The 25,021-nt window shown below is 37.3% G+C and overlaps 1 protein-coding gene and 1 non-coding gene across 5 annotated transcripts in view; one reads left to right on the top strand and one right to left on the bottom strand.

Annotated features, from left to right (window-relative positions):
* The window catches only part of EXOC4 (exocyst complex component 4), an 809,489-nt gene that overhangs the window by 549,723 nt on the left and 234,745 nt on the right, over positions 1–25,021 (bottom strand). The gene's annotated exons all lie outside the window — the stretch shown is intronic.
* TRNAS-GGA (transfer RNA serine (anticodon GGA)) lies at positions 24,868–24,940 on the top strand. Its single transcript has one exon. It is a non-coding gene; the product is annotated as a tRNA-Ser (tRNA).

The raw sequence follows: 25,021 nt of genomic DNA, 5'->3' as shown, positions 1-25,021 counted from the left end.
GCCATCTCAATTAAAAAAAAAATCTGCACATGCAATTATGATTCAGTTGAAAACAAAGGTATTGCCACTATAATTGTGCCCAATGAGCCCAAAATATTAAACTTTTATTTTCAAGTATGGTTTTCATCACTCTCTCCTCCAGTGCAGTATATATGATAATATATTATTTGTTATTCAGAGGGGAAGAGTTCCATACAAAATGAATGACTTCAATTGCCTTATAAATAAAACATAGATAAATGTCTTGGTAAAATAAATTAAAGGAGCATTTGTATTTGATCACTCCATCATATTACTGCCTATCTACAAGCAGAAGTTGTTGCTATGTATTTTGTGAAATTCATTATATGTAAAGTCCATAATGGCTAAAACTCAAACAAATCTCATGTATTATGCACCTCAGAGAGACTTGAAACACATTATAGGCACAAAAGTCAGAAAATGTAATGATGGCCCACACCTGTAGTTTGGGGGATTATTTGCTTGTTTGGGGAAAGCTTTTCCCAGCTAGATTTTAAAAATTAAGCTATAGCACATTTAAAAGTATCAACATTTAAATGTATTAACATTTAAAAGTAGATATTAAACTTCACTTCCCCTTCTTAAAATTTACTGAAATGGCTGAAGAGGATAAATTAGTCTTGATGAAATGCCTTTGCTGGTTTGGATTTAATAAATAGGATCATTATATAAACTACTTAAATCCATTTTTAAGCAAAGCTGAATCCACATTATTATGACTGCATTGCTAAAGTAACAAATACTGTATGAAACAGAAGTAGAATAAACAACAAATAATAAATACATGATATTTTGCTCTGGGGGGTAATTCCAGGTTATTCTTCATTTTTCCCATTATTGTTGAAATACACAGGGGACAAAATAAATTTCAAACACTATAGAAATAAATAAGGAACGCTGATGGTTTAAGGGAGTGTTTGAAAACCAGAAATGACAAAAATTATTTTCAGTGAGAACATCATGAAAGAAAAAGCCTTTTTCTCGTGTGCTACGGCAGGGTGATTTACAAATAAAATCTTAATTACAACCAATATGAAAGATGAGGCAACATAAAAAAATCACCTGATTTCTACAGATTTCAAGTTATAGACTAGTGTTTCCCATAACATATACAGCTCTAAAAGAATGATTAAGATAACAATAGTAAGTGTATTCAATGCAATAAAAGTTAAAGCCTGATTTCATATAAATGTCAATGTACAGATTTATAAACACTGTCATTTCCACTAGACAGTATTATTAAGCTGGCTCAGTTTACCATCCAAATCAGGTAATATGTGCATACTAGCCCTGAAGGGTCAACATTCCACACGAAATCCTTTATACAGCATCAGCGACAGTAATAATCCTGCATCTGAAGTTTATTTCCCATCATACTCAGGCCATCTTCAATACATACTTGGTTGATTTTTATGGCTAGGTGGAGAAATGCACAAATGAAACTCAAAATCTTCACTATCGTGGCTGAGTTTGTTGTGTGGCAGGAAAGAGAGAGGAGGGGGTAAAAACAAGAAGCAGGAACACAGAGAAAAGATAAAGGACAAAAACAGGAGAGAGGTGAAAAAAGAGAGGAGAAATGAAGGCAGGACTTCTGGAACGGAAAGGGAGAAGAATTAGCAAGAGCAACAGAATGCCCTTCCAGAACTAATTGATGAAAACTAATAACTTGCACTACTTGCATTTCTAATGTAACTTCAGTACTCATTCTTTTTCATCAGAATATGTTTTCTTTTTAAACATTCTGCACCAAATACTGTATTTGGTACAAATAAAATCTGTACAGTACTTTAACTGAGCACTGTTTTCCCCTTTTCTCAAATCAGGTTCATCAACTGACAAATGAATTTGTCAACATTTCACATTTCAGTAAAACAAGGGCCCCAAAATCCAATTTCTTCATATTCAGATGCTACTGAATTCCTCCTATGGGCCAGATTCTGTGCTTGTCCCTGAAAACATCAAAATGAATAAGGTACCCCCACAGAATAATACAGATACAAACACAGTAATACAAAAAGAATGTGGTAAGTACATTAAGAGAAATGCATAGGTCTTCTGGTACACCCAAAACAGGATTGCATCTGATTAATAATGAAATTGTGCTGTTTGTGACACCAGGAATGGACCTGGAGGGTATTATGCTTAGTGAAATAATTCAGAGAGAAAGACAGATACTGTATGCTTTCAATTGTATGTGGAATCTGAAAAATAAAGCAAATGAATGAATCTAATAAAACAGAAAAAGACTCGCATAGAGAACAAATGGCATGCAAGGAGAAGCAAAATAGATAAACGGGACTAAGAAGTACAAATTATTAGGCATAAATGAGTTACAAGGATGGAATGAAAAGCAAGGATGTACAGTGAATTTTTTGTAATAACTTTCTATGAAATGTTGTTCAGTCACCAAGTCCTGTTCAACTCTCTCTGACTCCATGCACTATACCCCACCAGGCTCCTTTGTCCATGAGATTCTCCAGGCAAGAATACTGGAGTGGGTTGCCATTTCCTTCTCCAGGGTATCTTTCTGACCCAGGAATTGAACTTCCATCTCCTGCACTAGCAGTTAGATTGTTTACCACTGAGCCACCAGTGAAACCTTTGTATGACATACAATCTATTAAAACATCAATTTATTGTTATGTATCTAAAACAAAATACTATAAGTCAACTTCACACTAATAAACAAGTAAAACAGATAAAAACAGTTTCTCAAATATTCTGAACTGGCTTTGCCAATCTGCTGGTTTCCAAAGGAATACATCTTTCACATAGATTTAAAATATAAAAATAAATATGGTGTTAAGTTGTTGAGCAAAAATATTTTAGCCTTTCTGACAGTTTCCTTTTATTTATAATGGTGATGGTTGCACAACTGTGCATACCCTAAAAATCACTGAATTATACATTTTAAATGGGTGATTTGTATGGTCATGTGAATGATATCTCAGTAAAGGTCTGCATTAAGAAGTAACAGAAAAGGATTTTTCTGGTGGTGCAGTGGCTAAGAATCCACTTTTGAATGTAGGCTAGTGGGTTCAGTTGAACCCCTGATCCGGGAACCAAGAGCCACGCACTACAGGGCAACTAAGCCCATGAGCCACAAGCAGAGAGAAGCCTGTGTACCACAGTGAAGATGCCCCATGCAGCAACGAAGACCAAACACAGCCAAAGATGAAGTTTCTTTTTAAGTAATAGGAAAAAAGATGCAAAATATCTCAAGAAAAAGCTCCCTAAAATCTTCTCGTGTTCATCCAGTTGCTGAGACTGTCATATGACCCATGTTAGAGACAGCAATTGTAGCAGTGATACATCAAAATCCTTCCAGGATTTTAAAAGCCCTGCCATTGAGGAATGATTCCACTCAAAGATGTATTGATGAGACGTCAATTAACAAAGATAAATTTTCTATTAAGAGTGATGAAACCACAGCTACTGACAACAAGGCTCTTCAATGGCATATTTTCATTAGTTTGATCAGGATTTTAAACTTGTAAGAAGACATGCTATTGATAGATTCTTTAGAAACTGGTTGAACTAGAGCACTTACTTTTGCTACTATAAAAACTCGGCTTGATGAAAACAAGTGCCCTTTGAAAATTCAGTGCCCTGTGCTACTGATCACGAAAAAGCAAGAGAGTTCCAGAAAAACATCTATATCTGCTTTATTGACTATGCCAAAGCCTTTGACTGTGCAGACCACAGCAAACTGTGGAGATTTCTTAAAAAGATGGGAATACCAGATCACCTGACCTGCCTCTTGAGAACTCTGTATGCAGGTAAGGAAGTAACAGTTAGAACTGGACATGGAACAACAGACTGGTTCTAAATCAGGAAAGGAGTACGTCAAGGCTGTATATTGTCACCCTGCTTGTTTAACTTATATGTATCATGTGAAACACTGGGCTGGAGGAAGCACAAGCTGGAATCACCAAGACTGCTGGGAGAAATATCAATAAACTCTGATATGCAGATGACACCGTCCTTATGGCAGAAAGTGAAGAACTACTAAAGAGCCTCTTAATGAAAGTGAAAGAGGATAGTGAAAAGTTGGTTTAAAACAACATTCAGAAAACTAAGATCATAGCATCTGGTCCCAATACTTCATGGCAAATAGACGTGGAAACAGTGACAGACTTTATTTTGGGGGGCTCCAAAATCACTGCAGCTGGTGACTGCAGTCATGAAATTAAAAGACGCTTGCTCCTTGGAAGAAAAGCTATGACCAACATACAGAGCATATTAAAAAGCAGAGACATTACTTTGCTGACAAAGGTCTGTCTAGCCAAGGCTATGGTTTTTCCAGTAGTCATGTATGGATGTGAGAGTTGGACTAAAAAGAAAGCAGAGCGCCGAAGAATTGATGCTTTTGAACTGTGGTGTTGGAGAAGATTCTTGAGAGTTCCCTGGACTGCAAGGAGATCCAACCAGTCCATCCTAAAGGGAATCAGTCCTGAATATTCATTGGAAGGACTGATGCTGAAGCTGAAACTCCAATACTTTGGCCACCTGATTCAAAGAACTGACTCCTTGGAAAAGACCCTGATGCTGGGAAAGATTGAAGGCTGGAGGAGAAGCAGACGACAGAGGACGAGATGGTTGGATGGCATCACTGACTCAATGGATATGAGTTTGAGTAAGCTCCGGGAGTTGGTGATGGACAGGGAGGCCTGGCGTGCTGCAGTCCATGGGGTCACAAAGAGTCGGACATGACTGAGCAACTGAACTGAACTGTGCTACTGATGGAGCGACCTCCAGGGTCGGAAGACGTAAAGCTCTTACAGCCTGCCTAAAGAAAGTATATTCTGAAGTTCTTGCAACACACTGTGCTGTGCATTGAAATAAACCAATTGCAAAAAAAAATATTTGTCCACTTCTTTATCCCTCTCACAGTATAATAATTAAAACCAACAACAATACAGTAACACCACACACACAAATGTAACTTTCGGTGCACCCTGTTGCCTCCATGGACAGTCTCTAAATCTAGACTGGGAAGCAAGTGAAGTGAAAGTTGCTCAGTTCTATCCAACTCTTTGTGACCCCATGGACTAGAGAGTCCAAGGAATTCTCCAGACCAGAATACGGGAACGGGTAACCTTTCCCTTCTCCAGGGGATCTTCCCAACCCAGGGATCAAACCCAAGTCTCCCGCACTGCAGGCAGATTCTTTACCAGCTCAGCCACCAGGGAATCCCCTGGACTAGGGAGCCTCCTATCAATTATTTAAATACTAAAGGAATTATCTGGTGATGCACAGAAGCACCCCACTGTCAAGTTTTCTAGAACAGTCATTCTAAAAGTGAATGTTAGAAATTATACGAAGAAGAAAAAAGAGTTACTTGTTTTAAAAATAAGGATGCTCTTCTGAGTTGAATATTAGAACTAAATCAAATTGTATTCCATGACTTGTAAGAAAATATTATCAATATCATTAATCCATGTAAGTCACCTTGAGCAATGTTTGGATATAACAGACATTTCATAAAGTTTATGCATCACACTACACACAGGATATGAAACAATGGGTAAGCCTCAAATGGTGGATGCCAGAAAAACACCATTCAATCCAATAACTGGCTACGTCTCCTGCCCAATTGCTGCCCAGTATTTTGGAGAACAGACAGCACTCACGTACACCCAGTGATTTCAGGAATCCAGATAATAATCAAGAAATAGGAGTAAACACGAAAGGCTGCTAAAGCGACAAGGTAGATGTTACAAATTTCATAAGCCTTACTACTCACCTCGAGTCTATTTATTTCTACTTTACAGAGAGTAACACAGTCTTATATCCCACTTCTATGTCTAAAGAAACAACAACGAGAATAAAAATGACTAGAAGTAAGAAAGCCCAGAGTAAAGGAAAATATCTGACAAAAAGAAAAGGGAGGGAGAGGTGGGGAAATTAAACTAAATTACATTAAATTAAAACATTATCAATATCATTAAGACATGTAAATCACCTACAGCAATGTAAATCACCAAGAAGACACAGAGTCAGGATGCTGGGTATTTTGGACCAAGAACAAACAGACTTAAATCTAAGTATACAATTCTGTTTGAAGTATGTAATGATGATTCACATTTATCAGTAAAGTTATCTTATATTTAGAATATTCTCTTCAGAAAGACATGAAATATCATAGAGAGCCTTTTGTTTTTTAGAAAATGGTAAACATTTTAAAGATAAAAATAATACCAAATACAGGACTAAAAGTTGCATTTCTATTTAATTCTCATGGCCTCTCTCATTAAAATATGTATTTTCACACTGAGATTTAGAACTGTAAGATGGCTCTGACCTGCCAATCCATCTGAACAACCAAACATCACAAGTAATGCATCACCAGGACTATAGTAATACAGTCATTACCATTCTGCTGTGATCAGTACCACCCTGCCCATAACGCACTTAACAAACGAGCATGACAATATTAACCAGTCATTTGCAGGTCACATTATCACCATCCACAGGGCATCACTGAAAATCACTACAGTTGTGTGATTAATTTTAATGTGTGTTTTTAAAACAATGCTACTGCTTGTATGTCTCCAGTGCTTAGATTTCTCAATAAATGATCTGTTACAGTACTTCATTTAATTCTCATAGCAATTCCACAAGGAAGACTGTATCATGATCTCTGAGAGATGAGAAAATCACATCTTTAGAGATGAGCAGTTAGGCAACTTACCTGAGGTCACCAAGTTATTAAGTGGAGGAGCTAAGGTTCAAAGCCAGGGACACCAAAGCCTTGCAGATTAATACTCAGAGCAGCAGTATTCAAAATAGCCAAATTGCGGAAACAATCCAAATGTCCATTATTGATGAATGAACAAAATGCAGTATAACCATGTAACCAAATGCCATTCATCAATATAAAGCAATCAACTACTGATGTGTAATATGACACGGATGAACCTCAAAAAAGTAGGCTAACTAAAAGAGGCCAGATACAAAAGACCACATAACTGTAGGATTCTATTTATATGAAATGTCCCCAAAGACAAACCTACAGAGACAGAAAGCACATTAGTGATTGAGGTTGGGGTAAGGATTTACTGTGAACAGACACAAGGGATCTTACTGGGGGGATGAATAGCATTCTAAAACTGGATTGTGATAATGTCCGTACAATTCAGTAAACTCGTCAAAAACACTGAATTGTACACTTAAAATGGGTGAATCTTAAATGTTAATTATGCCTCAATAAAACTGAAAAGAATAAAAGAGGTGTTTCCAGCTCTGAAAATATGTAATTTCACCAAGAGGAAAGAAGAAAAAAAGAGGTTTAAGATGACAGGGATCCAGTCACACATATGGCTTAATTTATAATAAATTTACAGGGTCAACAGTGAAAATACCCCATAGGTTTTAAAGATCAGCCCTTCTTTAAAAAGAGAGGAAATGCCACCTCTAATATTAATTACAAAGTTTACTTGCAAATAGTAGAAAGTACAAGTAAATGCAAACAGAGGGTTATTTTTCTCTCCAATCTGAAGGTAAACAGTCCAGAGCTGGAATGCTGACCCAGGGTCATGAGGGATCGAGGGTTCTTTTGGTTCAACTGGCATCAGTGCTTGATTTCCAAGATCAAGGTGGCCTCGGATCAGGATGACTGTTGAAACTTTGGCTATCACATCCAGACTTCAAGCAGAGAGAAAAAAGAAGGGTTTATAATCAGCTCCTTTTAGGGAACTGTCCCAAAAGTCCTATCTAACTACCTCTGCTTATATTTCACTGGTCATTCCCACTTGCAAACAACAATTGGAAATGTGTTTAAGCTAGGAACATCATTGTCTAGAATACAACCAGAAAAGGGATGTTTTTTTTTTTTTTAAAAAAAACAAAAAGGAGACACAGGCAGGTAAATGGATCTGACTAAGCAACCAGCAGGTTCTGCTAGATTCCCTTTAAAATCCTCAGGACCAAAACTAATTAAAAGAAAGTGTGGAATAAAAACTCAACACTAATATACAACTAGACATCTAGCACCAAGACAGTATCTTTGTATAATATTTTATTCTTCTCAAGAATGTGATGTTACTGTACAAACGTCTAAACTGACTACTCATTTTTTTTTTGACTACTCATTTTTAACACAAAATTAAGAGTCTGCAATCTCTATTGGAATAACAGAGTTTGAAAGATAGTCCTTCATCCTGTCCCTAAACATTCCCCCACCTCCAACTCTGTAATTCATGTATAAACCCAAATGAAGGAGACTTGCACAAACACCCAATTATAAAGCCTGGTAATTGTTAATTTGTTACTATAGCTACAGGTTTTATGTCATTTGATGGGAATGTCTCTTTTCAAATTGCTCTAGGCCCAGGGGAAAAGGTGTAAGGTTGATGATCTCTTAATGCACATGCATAATTCTATTAGGTTTGATTTTCTCCAGGGAAAATAAGATAATTCTTAAGTGCTGTGGCATTAAAAAGAGGCAACAAAAGTAGCTGGTCAGAGACAACAGGACTAACCTGATTAGCACCATCTTTTCTTGTTTTTATTACCAGGTTTGGAGGAAAGATTCTCCAAATGAGTTCCCTGAGCCATCTGCATCACCTAAGAACATGCTAGAAACGCAAATTTTCAGACCCTACCCCAGGCCTATGGAATCAGAAACTCAGGAAACGGGGAACAGCCATCCCTGTTTTAAAAAATCCTCTAGGCTTTCTGGTGTACCCTGAAGTTGGAAAATTCTGTCTCAGGATATAACCCACATCACACTTCTTTCACTGAAAAGATGTAAGTTTTCAAGGACAAATAAATACCATTACACATTCAATAAGGTACCTCTGTGGCATGGATAATAAAATAAATGTTGCATTTGTTGATTTTGGATTGTGAGAGGAGTGATAATGCCCCAGGTGGCCCAGTGATAAAGAATCTATCTGCCGATAACCCTATATGCAAAACAGAAAAAGAGACACAGGTGTACAGAACAGACTTTTGTACTCTGTGGGAGAAGGCGAGGGTGGGATGTTTTGAGAGAACAGCATCGAAGCATGTATATTATCAAGGGTGAAACAGATCACCAGCCCAGGTTGGATGCATGAGACAAGTGCTCGGGGCTGGTGCACTGGGAAGACGGAGAGGGATGGGGTAGGGGGAAGGTGGGAGGGAGGATTGGGATGGGGAACACATGTAAATCCTTGGCTGATTCATGTCAATGTATGGCAAAAACCACTACAATATTGTAAAGTAATTAGCCTCCAACTAATAAAAATAAATGGGAAAAAAATAAATAAATAAATAAAAAGAATCTATCTGCCAATTGAGGAGACGCAGCTTCGATCCCTGGGTCAAGAAGATCCCCTGGAGGAGGAAATAGCGACACTCCAGCATTCTTGCCTGGGAAATCCCACGGACAGAAGAGCCTGGCAGGGTACAGCCCACAGGGTTGCAAAGAGTTGACTGAGCAACTGAGCACACACGTACTTTACATCTTAGTTTATACCTCACCACTAGCTGCTGGGGATGAGGAAAAAGTCACCTCATTATACTACAGTTCTTCCAGCCATGCTCAGCTATGGTGATCAGCCACCATGGTGGTAATTCTTCATGGAGGTCTGGAGGAATAGAACATAAGTGATTTTCATGCCCTTTACAAGAAAGACCACGGGCTGAGTCACTTATTGCTAGACAAAATAGTTATGCCCTATTGGCAAGCCAAACGTTTCTTAAATTGAGAGCACATCTAAACAAAGTTAAGATTCTGATTTCTGGTTCTGCTGTGTTACAATCCCACAGCAAGTTACTAGACATCTGTTCTTCCCTTCAAGAGTGCAGATATGCATACACAATCTATCTAGAAGGGATACCATGTTGATCATGGTCTACAAAGCAAACTAACTTTAGGAAGAAAAACTGGAATCAAGTTGCTACTAAGTAATGAAAACTTGAAACATTAATTAGAAGACAATAAAACCTTGATATTTTATGTTGATAAGAAAAATATTTTAGACTGCTAATTAAGCTGAATAGATACTCAAACTAATTGAGGATGTTCATAATTCCTTATAAGGCTTTTGTAAGTTGAGAAATAAAGGCTTATAAAGAGTTGAGACATTAAAATTGATTACCCAATGAAAACTGTAATAGCTACTTATTTAAGAATCTTTTAAAAACTATCCATTCATCTGAAAGAAATCATACCATCAAAAACATTATTAGTTTAGTGGGTTTAAAATTATTTTTAGAAAAATAATCTTTTTCCCAAATTAAATCTTGCCTAAGTGTCAGAGTCTGGAAGAAAAAAGTATTTATAATTTAGAACATATAAAAAGTATCTAAAAATCATTAAAGTAAAAACAGATTAACAACCCAATAAAAAGTAGCAAAGGGGTTAAGTTCAAAGAGTTTTCAACTCTATACTAGTAATTCAGTGAAAAGACTACAATGTCAAATAAATGAAGAAAAAGATGCTAAACCTGACTAATAAGCAGGTACACACTCCAGTAAAGTTTTTCAAAAACTGATGTCAAATGATATCAAAGACATACAGAAATGGGCATTTGGAAGCAGTGTGAATTGGTAACTTTTCTGGAGTACAGTTGAGTAATCTATAGATTCACATTTTCATACTGAAGTTCTGAAGAGACATCCTCTTAACACAGAGTTCCTCTTACCAGAGTTCCTCTTCCAGACATTTATTTTAAAGGAGTATTAAAAAATGTTCATGAAAGTATTCACTGCAACTTTTGTGATACAGCAGTTTGGAAAATATGTATATGTGAGATCACTTGATACATATTATAAATACAGAACAGGAAGTAGAAAGATGCATACTAAATTCCTTACAGTGGATCATCTGGGTAGATGAACAGGAATGAGAGGTTAAATGGTTTTATTAAAGGTTCACAACAATTTCATGTATAAAATTCCATCAACATGGATCACAGTTTCATGAATAAAATTCAAAACAAACAGAATTTTACAGAGGAACACTGGAAGAAAAAAACCTTACATTGAATCTAAGTACAACCAGAAAAGCAAAGACGTTAAGCCATCCTCGTGGAAGGTCTCAAGGGAGGACTAAGACTATTGACTGGCCAATTTCGTAAACCTTTTCGAGCTTCTAAGCGTTCTAGAATAAAAACAGTTTTAAAACCACTAAACTATATCATCTCAAAAGATGTTTCCAAGCCCCACAGTAAAATATATTTTCAGGGGTTTAATATCACTGAAACCATCCAAATTTCATTTACACATTACTATGTTTACTCAATTACCATGGAGTTTTACCTTCAACTTAAATCAATCATACATAAATATCAAGAAAAATATCTTCCTAATTCATTTAGCTATTCTAAGATACAACTTGTCATCCAATTGCCAAATCTAATGCAACTACCAAATAAGCCAACTTCTGTGGAATAAGTATTTCTGAAAATATTTCTTCAGCATATCTCCCATTTCAAAGAAACTCAAGTTGAGGAAGAACATATGAAGTGTGTAGATATTCACTGAAAATACAAAGAAGTGACTGTTCATTCATCTTATACTAAATACCACCGATAGGCAACAACTGTACGGTGAGTAAGCAGGAGACTTCAGCGGTGATTAACTGCAATGAAGTTGAACAAAGCCACAAAAACACTGCACTTAGGACTCCCTGAGAAAGATGTGAGAAGTCATCCGAGCTATAGTCATTTATAATATTTTTTATATTATTTAAGGGAATCAGCTGTAGAACATCAAGCTTTTGTTGTTATATTATCAAGCTTTTGCTATTTCGGTATCAAGCGACCAGAGAGAAATCAGAAAACACTATGATTTCTCATACTACTAAATTCTTAGAAGAATCAGGGTGAGTTTGGCATACTCTCAGGAACTTGGGAGGTTATGCAATTACCTGGGCTTCAAAGAAGGTTTATAAAAGAGAGAAATTCTTGACGTTATCTGTCAGAAAAATTTTCATGGTTCTGATTCATTTCATGTCATCACAGCAAAACATTTAAAGATGTAATGCCATCATTTATTAAAAGACTATATTTCACTGATCATTATAGTGGTTGCAAAAGTCCTACAATCTTAACTCAGAAACTTGCATTCAAGAGTATACTATTATATCATTAAAATAAATCCACAGCTTTGGATACTTTAGGCTCACAGACAACGGTATAATTATTAAAACTGATAAAAGGGCACTAGAAGCAAAAGAAAACATTTGATTATAGTTGCTGGGAATCACTATGACCTCATCCAGGTGAGTTTTTAAAGAAGATGATGGAGGAAGAATTTTTACACTTACAAATCTTAGCTATCCTCGTGCACACCCTTCTCCCTAACTTATTCAAGATACGCCTTATGTCTCACAAGCTCTGCTTCTTCAAACAATCCTGAGCTTTTCTTTGCATTTATCCCTACTTTTTATTTTTAAAAAGCTCAGCAATTCCAGTTTATAGCTACCACACAAATGGCTCATATATTTCAATCTCTGATCTAAATCTCTTCTAATCCATTGCTTTGAACCCTGAGGTTTCAATCATTCATTTAACTGGCTAACACCAACCCTTGTGCTAAAAAAAATCTAATTTCATAAATTAGATTGATCAGAATCCTCAGAAAATGGATTTCTTTTAACTACTAGCTATTTCTGTTAGAATGCCTGCTAAGATGCTTCAGCCATGTCCGACTCTTGTGACTCTACAGATTGTAGCCAGCCAGGCTCTTCTGTCCAAGGGGATTCTCAAGCAAGAATACCGGCGTGAGTTGCCATGCCCTCCTCGAGGGGATCTCCCTGACCCAGGGATCGATCCCATGTCTCTTCCGTCTCCTGCATTGGCAGGCAGGCTCTTTGCCACTAATGCCACCTTGGAAGCGTCAAAAGAAAGTCAAAGTGCTAGTTGCTCAGTCGTCTCCAACTCTTTGCAACCCCATGGACTAGCCCACCAGGCTCCTCTGTCCATGGAATTTTTCAGGTAAGAATACTGGAGTGGGTAACCATTTCCTCCTCTAGCAGATCTTCCCGACCCAGGCATCAAATCCAGGTCTCTTGAACTGTAGATGGATTCTTTACTGTCTGAGCCACCAGGGGGGCCAATAGGATATCTTTATCAAATCAAGTATTTCAATGGGAAACTGGGCTAGAGAGTTTCAGATACTCAATAACAATGTAATTGCCCAGTATAAATTTCAAGGATTTATAGGTTTCTATAAAACCTATGAATATTTACTATACCCATATCAGTATTTACAGGTTAAATAGTTAAGTATCTATATGTGTACGTGTATAATCATATAACCCCACATGAGTCAGTCACTATTAAAGGTTGACTGTATCATAGTTAAAGTGAAAGCTTTCTTTTCTATCATCAGCAAAAATTTTTAAATAATCTTCCAGGTCCATCATTCACCACTGTATAAACAACACACAGCAAACCAAACAAAGCAGAAATGTTGCCAGTAGAATAGCTGACACCCCTGGGAAATCCAGAATGTAATAATGTTATTACCAATTGTAAGCCTCTTAAAGCAAACCAAGTTCCTTAAATAATTGATTGAGCTATATCAAACTGTAGTTTTTAAAGACCTACGATTACAGAAAAGGCCCTACAATCCTCTTGGTTTTTCCACTCCACTGAACCAGAATCCTTGCTTTCTTTAGAATGATTCATATTAAATTACTATCCCTTTCCTGATTAATTTTCCCAGTTTTTATAAATTCATTTATTTCTGCCTACCCTTGATACTTAAACATTTGAATATACATATACACATATTAAATTCATACTTGTTACAAAAGGGTATCATTTTATGTGGTTTCATTAAAGTTATTTGATTGGGTTTTTGTTGCTTTTGTTTTTAATTTTTTGGCCTTGTCACCCGGCCTGTGGAATCTTAGTTCCCGACCAGGGATCGAACCTGCATTAGGAGCGCAGTCTTAACCACTGGACACCAGGGAAGTCTTTGATTGTTTTCTTTTACAAACAATAAGACTCTCAAAGTTCAGAACTGCACTTGTATATGTATTTATGAATGTGTATTTACACATACAGGTAATAATAGCATTTTACAAACCTAATGAAAACAAGACAACTTTTCCCCCCTCCCCCACAGGTCTGTATACAATGATGGGGTCACAGATTCCCTGTAGGCCATCCATACACCTTTCCCCCCAACACATGCACACATAGGTTATCAATCCCTAATTCAGCTGCTTAAATCCCTATGTTATAGATTTGGAAATGCAGAAACATTTTCCAACAACAACAAAGAAAGATCTATAAACCTAACACTATAATTTCTTCAGCAAATATTTCAGCAGAAAAGCATATAATCATCGACATCCAAACACATGAAGATCAGCATTGACACGGCTACAAATCTGATAAGACCAACACTTCAGCCTTTGAATGGCAGTTTTTCCTCCTCTCTCCCCAATATTAAACTGCAGCCAATTGTCATCCAGCCAGTGATGGATACTCTTCACCAACAATGGAAGAAAGATTAAGCAAAACTGACAAATAAAGCTGAGGATCCATAGTGGGATTGTAAAAATGATAGACTAGATCAATGAATCATGTTCCCAAATCAAAGATGCTTTAGGTAGAAAAATGGCATCACAGAAATCACTGATTATATGATGTCACGTGGTCTCTTCCATTCATGGTTAGCATAGTCCAGAAGCTGCTTATAAAGCTGTTTTTAAAAATAACCCTCAAGAGTCTAACAAAAGCTCCTACCCTTTATGGAAATAGAAAAATCAAGTCTGGCAGAACATGAGATAAACCACGATCACACAGGCCTTTCAACAAATCTTAACCCTCAACTTCTGTCCCAGGCGAAAGAGGGGACCCTTCACCTGTGTTCATCTTCGCACTGGATGCCAGTGATTTCCTTGATGTCATTCAGCAGGCAGTTCATAAACAGTACATGTCAACACCTTAGATACACAAAGCACCATCCAAAGCGCAAAAAATCATGGCAGAGAAGGACTGGTGATTTTAAAATACTGACAGAGTCCCTTTACCCAGGAGTCTTAGTACCTAATGGATAAAGAAGGGAAAGACAGAGTGCTACCATAATGGAGTGAGCTAACACAAAAGATACATTGCTCCCCTATTTCTCAATTGAAATTAGATGTCTAAATTAAGAGAAGAGAAGGTGAAAAATATTTTCCAGAACAAATGAATTTTCATTATGTTGTATTTCCTTGGGGAGCACCAATTATTGCTGATGACAGCATCCACTCTGTTTTACAGGAGGTCTGGGGTTGCCTTGCTTATCACAGATGCCTAAGCTTGACAAAGGTCACTTATTATTAAATGGTAATCTATGTCTTGAGATAACTCAATAATTCAACTATGCCTCAAGTGATTTAAGATAATTAAAAACACCAATGAAAATAAATACACTCCAAATAACAGCAAACCACCATTTAGAAAAGAAACTTCCTTTTCTAATGAGAAAGAATTTTGGCTCTTCTCCAAAGCATACAAGCACTTTAAATATTTGTTCAGCCACTGAATATCTAAAAGGAATTTATTGGAGAAAGACTGAATAATAAGTAATAATACAGAATCAAAATATATTGCTGTGTTTCTAAAACATATTCTAAGCAAACATTTATAACAGATACTTTGCATAGCAAATAGACCACTAAAGAATCAGGCATTTCAGGGTCTTGCATTGTCAGATTTTTTGCTCTTCCATGTCTCTCAATTTTCCATTGCCTTGATAGCAATCTCAGAATTAAAATCAAAAGACAATTTTTTTCTTACATATAATTTCACACTCTCCCACCCCTGCTTTGCTGTCAAGTGTCTGACCCTGGCTTGATAATCTCATTTCCTGAGAATCAAAAAGCTGGAAATTTAAGCTTCCTAGAGTGTTAATTGCGGCCCTGCTCCATTGCTAATCAAAAAATTGGATGTTTTGCATGAAAATGCTTCTCTAATTAATTCTCAGACATAAATTGCCCTGGTTTTAATAACCCCTCCTTGATTGGATAGCCTTTGAAGAGACAGTGCAGCTAATCCGCTAAACTAGAAAAAACACACGCAGAGGAAATAATAAGTGGGCTTACAAGGTAGGAACTAGATGATTGCATTAATACTGTCAAACCAACAAAGTGAGTCTCCTTTCCAGGCCTTTCATGTCTCACCCTGCACCCAAGTTAAGATAAACCATGAAACTAGGAATCATGAACAAAGCCAACTGCCAAAGAGGTCAGACATCAAAAGTCCAATCTTTTCACCTTCCTTCCACAAACAGCTATTTCTATCATTTTGTAAAAGAGGTTTCCCTTGACAGTTTTTCTTCCCCCCAGAAACTGGGGATCCAGCAATGTCCACTTGTCACACTGTCTATTTTAATAAGCCAGGGGTTTTTGCTTCCTCCTTTCCCTCTGCTTCTGACTGACAATATATTATCATACATCTCTAAGAGGTGCTGAACTGAATTTTCATTATCCCAAATGTCAAGATTCGTTTTTGTCATCAGAGAACACAGCTGGTCTACACCAGCAGCTCTCTGATTAATTCAAATGGAACAAGTCACCTATACATAACTTCATTTTCCCTAGGCTAGGTCTTGCATTCGGCAAGTTTTAATTTACAGCTTGTCAGTTTAAGATACCACTTGCTGCCGTGGTGGCATGCAAAGAAAAATAGAACGTCTTAATTAGCAGCACTTTGCATTAGTCCTGTGATTACCAATAAGGCAACAATTGGGAATTTTTAGCGTCAGAGCAGGACTTATTTAGAACTCACTCACTGCTGTTTAAAAATATTAAACACTTCAAGAAGATGCTGGAACTATACAGATATACAATAATCAGTACTTTTAACAACCATTGTTTTTAACATATGAATGTTAACATATGAATATTGCCCTGATGGCACAGGGCCTCCCAGATGGCACAGTGATAAAGAACGCACCTGCCAATGCAGGAGATATAGAAAACATAAGTTCGATCCCTGGGTCAGGAAGATCCCTTGGAATAAGAAATGGCAACCCACTCCAGTATTCTTGCCTGAAAAATCCCATGGACAGTGGAGCCTGGCGGGCTACAGTCCATGGGGTCCACAAAGAGTCGGACATGACGAGTGACTGTGTGTGTGTATACATACATATATACATATATACACACACACACACACACACATATATATATGTTATATGATTAGTCCCTCAGTTGTGTCTGACTCTTTGTAACCCCATAGACTACAACCCGCCAGGCTCCTCTGTCCATGGGGATTCGTCAGGCAAGGATACTGGAGTGGGTTGCCATGCCCTCCTCCAGGGGGTATTCCCAATCCTAGGATTGAACCCAGGTTTCCTGCATTGCAGGCAGATTCTCTACTGTCTGAGCCACCAGGGAAACCCAAGAATACTGGAGTGGGTAGCTTATCCCTTCTCCAGGGAAACTTCCCAACCCTAGAATCTAAACCAAGTCTCCTTCATTGCAGGTATTACCAGCTGAGTTATCTTATATATATATATATATATATATATATATATCCAGTTGACTTGTAAAATAGGGATTTCTATTTTCTCTATACTTAGCAATGTCATAGAGCTAAATATTTTAAAAGTTGTTTCAAAAGAAACAACATAGGTCTAGACTAGTCATTACAACAAGAGAAAAAATATTTGAGGTGGATTCTAATTTGAATTTAGAATGTTCAAATCCACAGTTGCATCGCTTTTTACCTCAATAAGATGTCACATTAAAAATGTACAAGACACCACAATAAAACACCACTACATACTCACTGAAGGTCTGAATTTAAAGACTGAAAAATCCAAGGTTGGCATACACTGCTGGTGGCAATATAAAATACCACACTCACTTTAGAAAACTAGTACTTCTTTACAAAATTAAACACACACCTACCATATGATAGAGCAATCCCACACTCAAGTATTTCCAAGGGAATTGAAAATATACATCCCACACAAAGATTAATACATGAAAGTTTAGTGCAGCACTAACCAAAACCTGTAAACAATTCCAACAGCTGGAAGGTTAAACAATGTGACATGTCCATATCTACTATGGTATATCCATACAATAGAGCTCTACTAAACAATAATAAAATAAAAAGGCACAAACTACTGATACACACAATAAGATGGCCGAATGTCAAAATCATTATGTTGAATGAAAGAAGCCAGGCATAAAATTGTATCTGCATGATTTCATTTATATAAAATGTAGAAATTGCAAGCTAATCTCATGACATGAATCATTTCAGTAGCTGCCTGGGGCTGGATCATAAAAAAAGCAAGAGAATTCCAGAAAAACATCTACTTCTGCTTCATTGACTATGCTAAAGCTTTTGACTGTGTGGATCACAACAAACTGTGGAAAATTATTAAATAGATGGGAATACCAGACCACCCTACCTGCCTCCTGCAAAACCTGTATGCAGGTCAAGAAGCAACAGTTAGAACTGGACATGGAACAACGGACTGGCTCAAAATTGGAAAAGGAGTATTTCAAGGCTGTATACTGTCACCCTTCTATGTAGAGTACATCATGTGAAATGCTGGGCTGTGTGAAGCACAGGCTGGAATCAAGATTGCCGGGAGAAATACCAATAACCTCAGATATGCAGATGACATCACCCTATGGCAAAAAATGAAGAATTATAGAGCCTCTTGATGAAGGTGAAAGAGAAGAGTGAAAAAGCTGGCTTAAAACTCAACATTCAAAAACCTAAGATCATGGCATACAGTTCCATCACTTCATGGCAAATAGAAGGGGAAACAATGGAAACAGTGACAGACTTTATTTTCTTGGGCTCCAAAATCACCACAGATGGTGACTGCAGTCATGAAATTAAAAAGACGCTTGCTCCTTGGAAGAAAACTTATGACCAACCTAGACAGCATATTAAAAAGCAGAGACATTACTTTGCCACCAAAGGTTGGTCTAGTCAAAGCTATAGTTTTTCCAGTAGTCATGTATGGATGTGAGAGTTGGACCATAAAGAAGGCTGAGCACCAAAGAATTGATGCTTTTGAACTGTGGTGTTAGAGAAGACTCTGGAAAGTCCCTTGGACTGCAAGGAGATCAAACCAGTCAATCCTGAAGGAAATCAACCCTGAAAATTCATTGGAAGGACTGAAGCTGAAGCTCCAAAACTTTGGCTACCTGATGTGAAGAACTGACTTATTGGAAAAGACCCTGATGCTGGGAAAGATTGAAAGCAGGAGAAGGGGACAACAGAGGATGCGATGGTTGGATGGCATCACTGACACAATGGATATGAGTTTGAGCAAACTCCAGGAGATAGTGAAGGACAGGAAAGCCTGGTGTGCTGCAGTCCATGGGGTCGCAAAGAGCTGGATATGGTGTTCAGTTGAATGACTGAACAACAACAACTAGTGCTGGGAATGGAGGGAGAAGCACACTTCAAAAGGCCACAAAGAACCTTCTGTGTGATGAGAATGGCCGTCTCCTGACAGGTATACATACTCATCAAAACTCATCAAATGGTTCATTTTAAATGAATTCACATACAATAAGCTACATTATCTCAATAAAACAGAGAAAGTCACAAATCATCTCAAATGCAAGTTAATTTGCAAACCTCATATAATGAAACGCGATTATATTAACTGTTCATCTCAATCATTTATCCACTTTGTGACTTTGGTTAGGTTAGTTAACCCTCATAAGCAGTGGTTTCTTAGCTATAAAAAATTAGAAAACAAGACCTACTTGACAAATTTACTATGAGAATCAAGTGATAATTATGTTGTTGTTTAGTCACTCTGTCATGTCTTGACTCTTGCAACCCCATGGACTGTCGCCCACCAGGTCCTCTAACCCTGGAATTTCCTAGGGAAGAACACTGGAGTGGGTTGCCATTTGCTTCTCCAGGGGATCTTCCTGACCCAGGGATTAAATAGAAGTCTCCTGCCTTGGCAAGTGCGTTCCTTACCACTGAGCCACCAGAGGAGCACTGAGAACTATGTACCTACTCAAAAAACGACATCTCAGTAACTGCACTCTCTTTTCTCAGTATTAGTTTCCCATATCTCCTTCCTCATAAAACCTCTGATATACTCATATATCTCAAGTATTACTAACACACTGGAAAAAGCTCTCACCTTGTGGAGAGAAAAGACCTAGACTTCTGCCGAATTCACTATCCGGTTAGTGTTTAACACTGAACTTCTTTTCATTTGTAAGACATATGAATAATTATTGGGCACTTACTATATCCAAGACACTGAACTAGGAGCTTGGTATGTAAAGTAAACACAACTGATAAGGTTCCTGCCTGTATGCAACTTAAATTAAGTACACATTTCAAACAAACAAGCAATTAGCTGAATAACCATAAGCATGCTATGTGTTACAAATAAGGAAACCAACCTTGTCTGGGAGAAATTAAACAAACAAAGCTTCCTGAAGAAAGTAATAGTTAAGAAGACAAAAGAAGATACTCCATGCAAGATTTTTAAAAATACTGGTTGACACATGGTATTTAATAAGCTTTATTTAAAAACTATTTTTATAAAGCAAAGAACTACCTTTAAGATGACAACTATTTACCAAGGAGAAGGAGAAGATAGGGGAAACCAATTCCAAGTAAGGAGGACCCAAGACCTAAATGAGCTTGGCAGCTTCTGAGAAGTGCAACAGTCAGTCATAAGAAGTCCAATGAGAAGGTCATGGTGAGAAAAAGGGAACAAGAACAGGCTGTGTATAAATGGCGGGCAAATCATGCAGATCTTATTGGGCATATTAAAGACATACGGTTTAGTACAAGAGACATAAGAAATCACTTTGGATCCAGTATAAGCAAATGGTTTGGAAGAATTCAAGGCAGTAAACAATGAAGAGCTGACAGTAGTTAGAACCTGGGTAAGGTAAGAGCCATTTATAAAAATAGTAGATGGGTCTATCATGGTAGATAGGTGCGGAGATGGTATCAGCAGTGTCTGTAACAGACTGTATAATGCAAAGGTGGAAAACAGAAATGACTTCTGGGTTTAGCAATTAATAAGCCAAGAATGTCATTTAATGAAATCGAATACACTGAAGGAAGAGCAGGCTTGGGAGGCATGGGGAGAAGAGGAGATCATGAGTTCAATCTGGACATGTTCAGTGTCTGCTGCCCATGAGAAGCCAGAGAGGTAACCCTCTGACTTGCATTAAAGGGTTATCATGATGATATTTTTTATTGTATATATAAATGACTACTAAAAATTTTAAACTGTTACCTCATACTATAAAGTCTACAGAAACATAAAAATATTAGAAACTGCAACCTTCCTCAAGGTCCCTCTCAGCTTCTAAATTAAAGTCAGAGAACTAGAGGGACAAGGAATAATTGCAAGATTGGCAGCTCATGTAAATGTGAAGTAGGAAGAAAAAAGCTGATTCTTTTCCTTACTTACAATAAGGGAACTAGTTTAGCAACTTCCATCCATTTATCTAAGGGAATGTTTCATAGTCTCAAAGGAAGAATCATGAAATATCAAGACTGGGTACTATATTAGTTTTCTTTTGATGTGTAACAACTTACTGCCAATTTAGCAGCTTAAGACAACACCCTTGATTACCTCACAGCTTCTGTGGATCAGGAGTCCAGGCATGGATTAATTAGGTCCTGTGCCCAGGATCTCAACTAGGCTGAACTTAAGGTGCTAGTCAGGGTTGCAATCTTATCTGAGGCTAGGGGTCCTCTTCTGAGCTCATTCAGGTTGTTGGCAGAATACAGTTCTTTGTAGTTATATAACTGAGGTCTTTGTATCCTGCCAGCTATTGGACAGGGGTCACTCTCAGCTCCCAGAGTCCACCTCATGTTCTTGCAAAAGACCCCACTCTTCTCACAAGAATTATGTTTTCAAGGGTAACATCTGTACTACTTCTGGCCCCTTTAAAGGACTCACTTGATTAAGCTGGGCCCACCAAGGACAATCTCCCTTTTGATTAACTCAAAGATAAATCATTAGGAACTTTAATCATATCTGCAAGGGGATGATATTTCATCACAGTCACAATCTGGCTCAAACACAAGAGGAGGAATTACAAATGTCATGTGTCATTGGTGTCAGTTTAGAGTTCTGTTAGAACTCTAAATATCAGTAAGATACCTGTAATATCAGTAAGAATATCAGTAAGATACCTGTAATAAAGATGTAATTCAAAGTAGAAAGTCACTGACCAAAAAAAAAAAAAATGACAAAGAGAGAAGACAGAAGATCATTATATCCCATCACAAAAGTGATGAGATTAATAGGTGATTTCTAAAAAGAAAAGACACCCAAGAATTCTGGGTAACACTGTATGTACAGAAGCAGGACTTCCCAGGAATACAGGCTCACGTACTATGAAAACCTGTAGTACTGAAAAAAAATCAGTGAATCATGAAGTAGCCTGTAAACTGAATACTCATATCCAGAAGTAGGGAGATCTTAAGAGTTTGGGGGTGGAAAGGGTTGTTTTGTTTTAAATAAAGTAGACTACACATCCATCAAAATGGAGAAAACTTAACAGGCTTATACAATCACATTAGTGAGAATGTAGAATGATGAAATTTTCATACAATTTCTCATTAAATTTCTGTAATTGTAAAATGCCTGTTAGTTATCTTCTAAAGCAAAATACATGCTTAACTCATGACTCAACAATTCCACTCCTAGGCTAATTCTTAAGAGAAATGAGTGCAGAGGTACAAAATTCCTCACAGTATATTAATGTATCACAGCTGCAAAGTGGGAATGACAAATGTCTGTTAACAGAGGAAATGAATAATTTGTTTGACAATCATACAACGGAATATATAGCAATAAAAACAAACTGTACCTTCAATAACATGAATGAATCTCCAGACATGATGCTGAACAAAAGAAGCCAGATACATAAGACACTGTTATGATTCTATTTATAAAGAGTGAAAGAGTAGGCAGAACTAAGTGATACATTAGAATCAGAACTGTGGTTGCCTTGTGGAGGTGAGGCTGATTGGGACAAAGCATGGGAAAACCTCCTGGGTGCTGGTTACATGATTCTGCATATATATGTCAAATTTTGTATGTATATTCAAGACAAGTATATGTCACACACTTCAGTGTAGGTACTGTTGTTGTTTAGTCACTAAGTTGACTCTGACTCTTTGCAACCCCATGGACTATGGCCCACCAGAACTCCTCTATCCATGGGATTTCCCAGGCAAGAATACTGGGGTGGACTGCCATTTCCTTCTCCAGGGGATTCTTCTTGATTCAGACATCAAAACCAAATCTCCTACATCGGCAGGTGGATTCTTTATCACTGAGCCACCTGGGAAGCCCTCAGTGTAGGTATATACTTCCTCAATAAAAAGTAAAATATAACAAATGGCAGTCATTAAAACAAAATAAGGGAGAAGAAACAGAAAGGATTCAGTTCTAAGGCTCATATGTTATACACAATTCTTGTTTATATAATTTACATGATTACTCTAAAAATATCTGAGGCAGTGACAAATCTCAAAGTGTAAAATAAAACAATGATGGCTAAAAACTAAGCAAACACCATCTAAAACTGAGCTAGTTATTCCCCTTGGGGCATTATATTTACCACAAAATGTCCTAGAAGTGAAAGTGAAGAGAAAAAAAAAAGGGAACCATACTGACGTGGGGATGACAAAGGAATCCAATTCCTTACGAAATAAGACCAAATTCTATGTCTATTCTGAGGAAACTACATCTATTACATTGATCAGAGTAAACAGATTTGAAATGATAGTCAACCACTCAAATTAGATACAAAAGAATGTTTGTGGCAGGAGATCGCCTCTTGAAAAAAATTTAAATGACACATTTTAGAGGAGTTGAAATTATTGATTCCAATGGATTCCAGAAAGTCAAAGAATCTAAAAGGGTAGATAATCAATGAGTGAATGGTTTGTCCCATTCACAGCCTCACTTGGATCAATTCTCTTTCGGCAGCCACGTGGTGGGAAATACTGTCCACACGTGGCTCATCGCTAACCTTTCAGGACAAGTCAAAAAGCCCCCTTTCAGATTAGCTGTAATTGTTTGTTTATTTGTTTTACTTTGTTTCAATCATACAGTTTGTTGTTTTTAAGAATTTGCATTGTTTTCAATAGATCGTTTCAATTTATTTCCCTCTATGATACTAATTTGAGCCCTCTGCTAGCTCCAGGATATTTTAAGTTGAGTTGTTAGCAAATCATGAGTTAGAGTGTAACTTTTTTTATTTTTCATTTTCACAAGTAGCAAAGCAATGATTTCAAACCGGAGGAAAGAGGAAGGCAGAACAACAAGGTACATAAAACACTGCCAAATGCTCATATCTAAAGTAGTTACTTCATAGATAGAAGGCATGTCCACTACATTTTAGCCTCTTTATTTTGCTATATACTAATCAATCTAAATTATTTTTGTACTAAAATTCAGACTTAGTGACACTGAAGATCAAAGTAACTTTGAAGAGAAATGGCTACTTTCATGATGGCCATATTTATTTCGGGGGAAATAATTAGGAAGAGCAGATCACTATAGAGTCACTAAGCACTGCCCTCTTGGTTAGAGATATATGTGAATTCCACCCAGATTACTGTTGTGAAAGCCACTTAACATTATAAGATTGGGATGATCACCACGTTAAACATGGTTTCTCAAGTCTTTAACTAAAAGGGCTTTTATCAAAGAAAATAGAAAAGAAGCAAAAGAGGACCATTATAGGAGATTTTACTAGAATTTCTTTGTCCATTAGCAAGCTTATTCAATCATTAATTTTAGAAGAATTTATTTTTTGAGTATCTCCCATATATGAAGAATGATGCTAAGTGCTGGGGTGTGGGGCGGGGGGCAGGGGGGGTGCAAATATAGATAAATTAACAATAACTAACATTTATTCAGGCTTCCCTGGTGGCTCAGAGGTTAGAGCGTCTGCCTGGAATGCGGGAGACCCAGGTTCAATCCCTGAGTTTGGAAGATCCCCTGGAGAAGGTAATGGCAACCCACTCCAGTACTCTTGCCTGGAGAATCCCATGGAGGGTGGAGCCTGGTAGGCTAA

Source organism: Dama dama, chromosome 18 (assembly GCF_033118175.1).
Source record: "Dama dama isolate Ldn47 chromosome 18, ASM3311817v1, whole genome shotgun sequence".
Classification (NCBI taxonomy): domain Eukaryota; kingdom Metazoa; phylum Chordata; class Mammalia; order Artiodactyla; family Cervidae; genus Dama; species Dama dama.
Note: the sequence above shows the minus strand (reverse complement) of the source record. Positions and strands in the feature narration are given on the sequence as shown.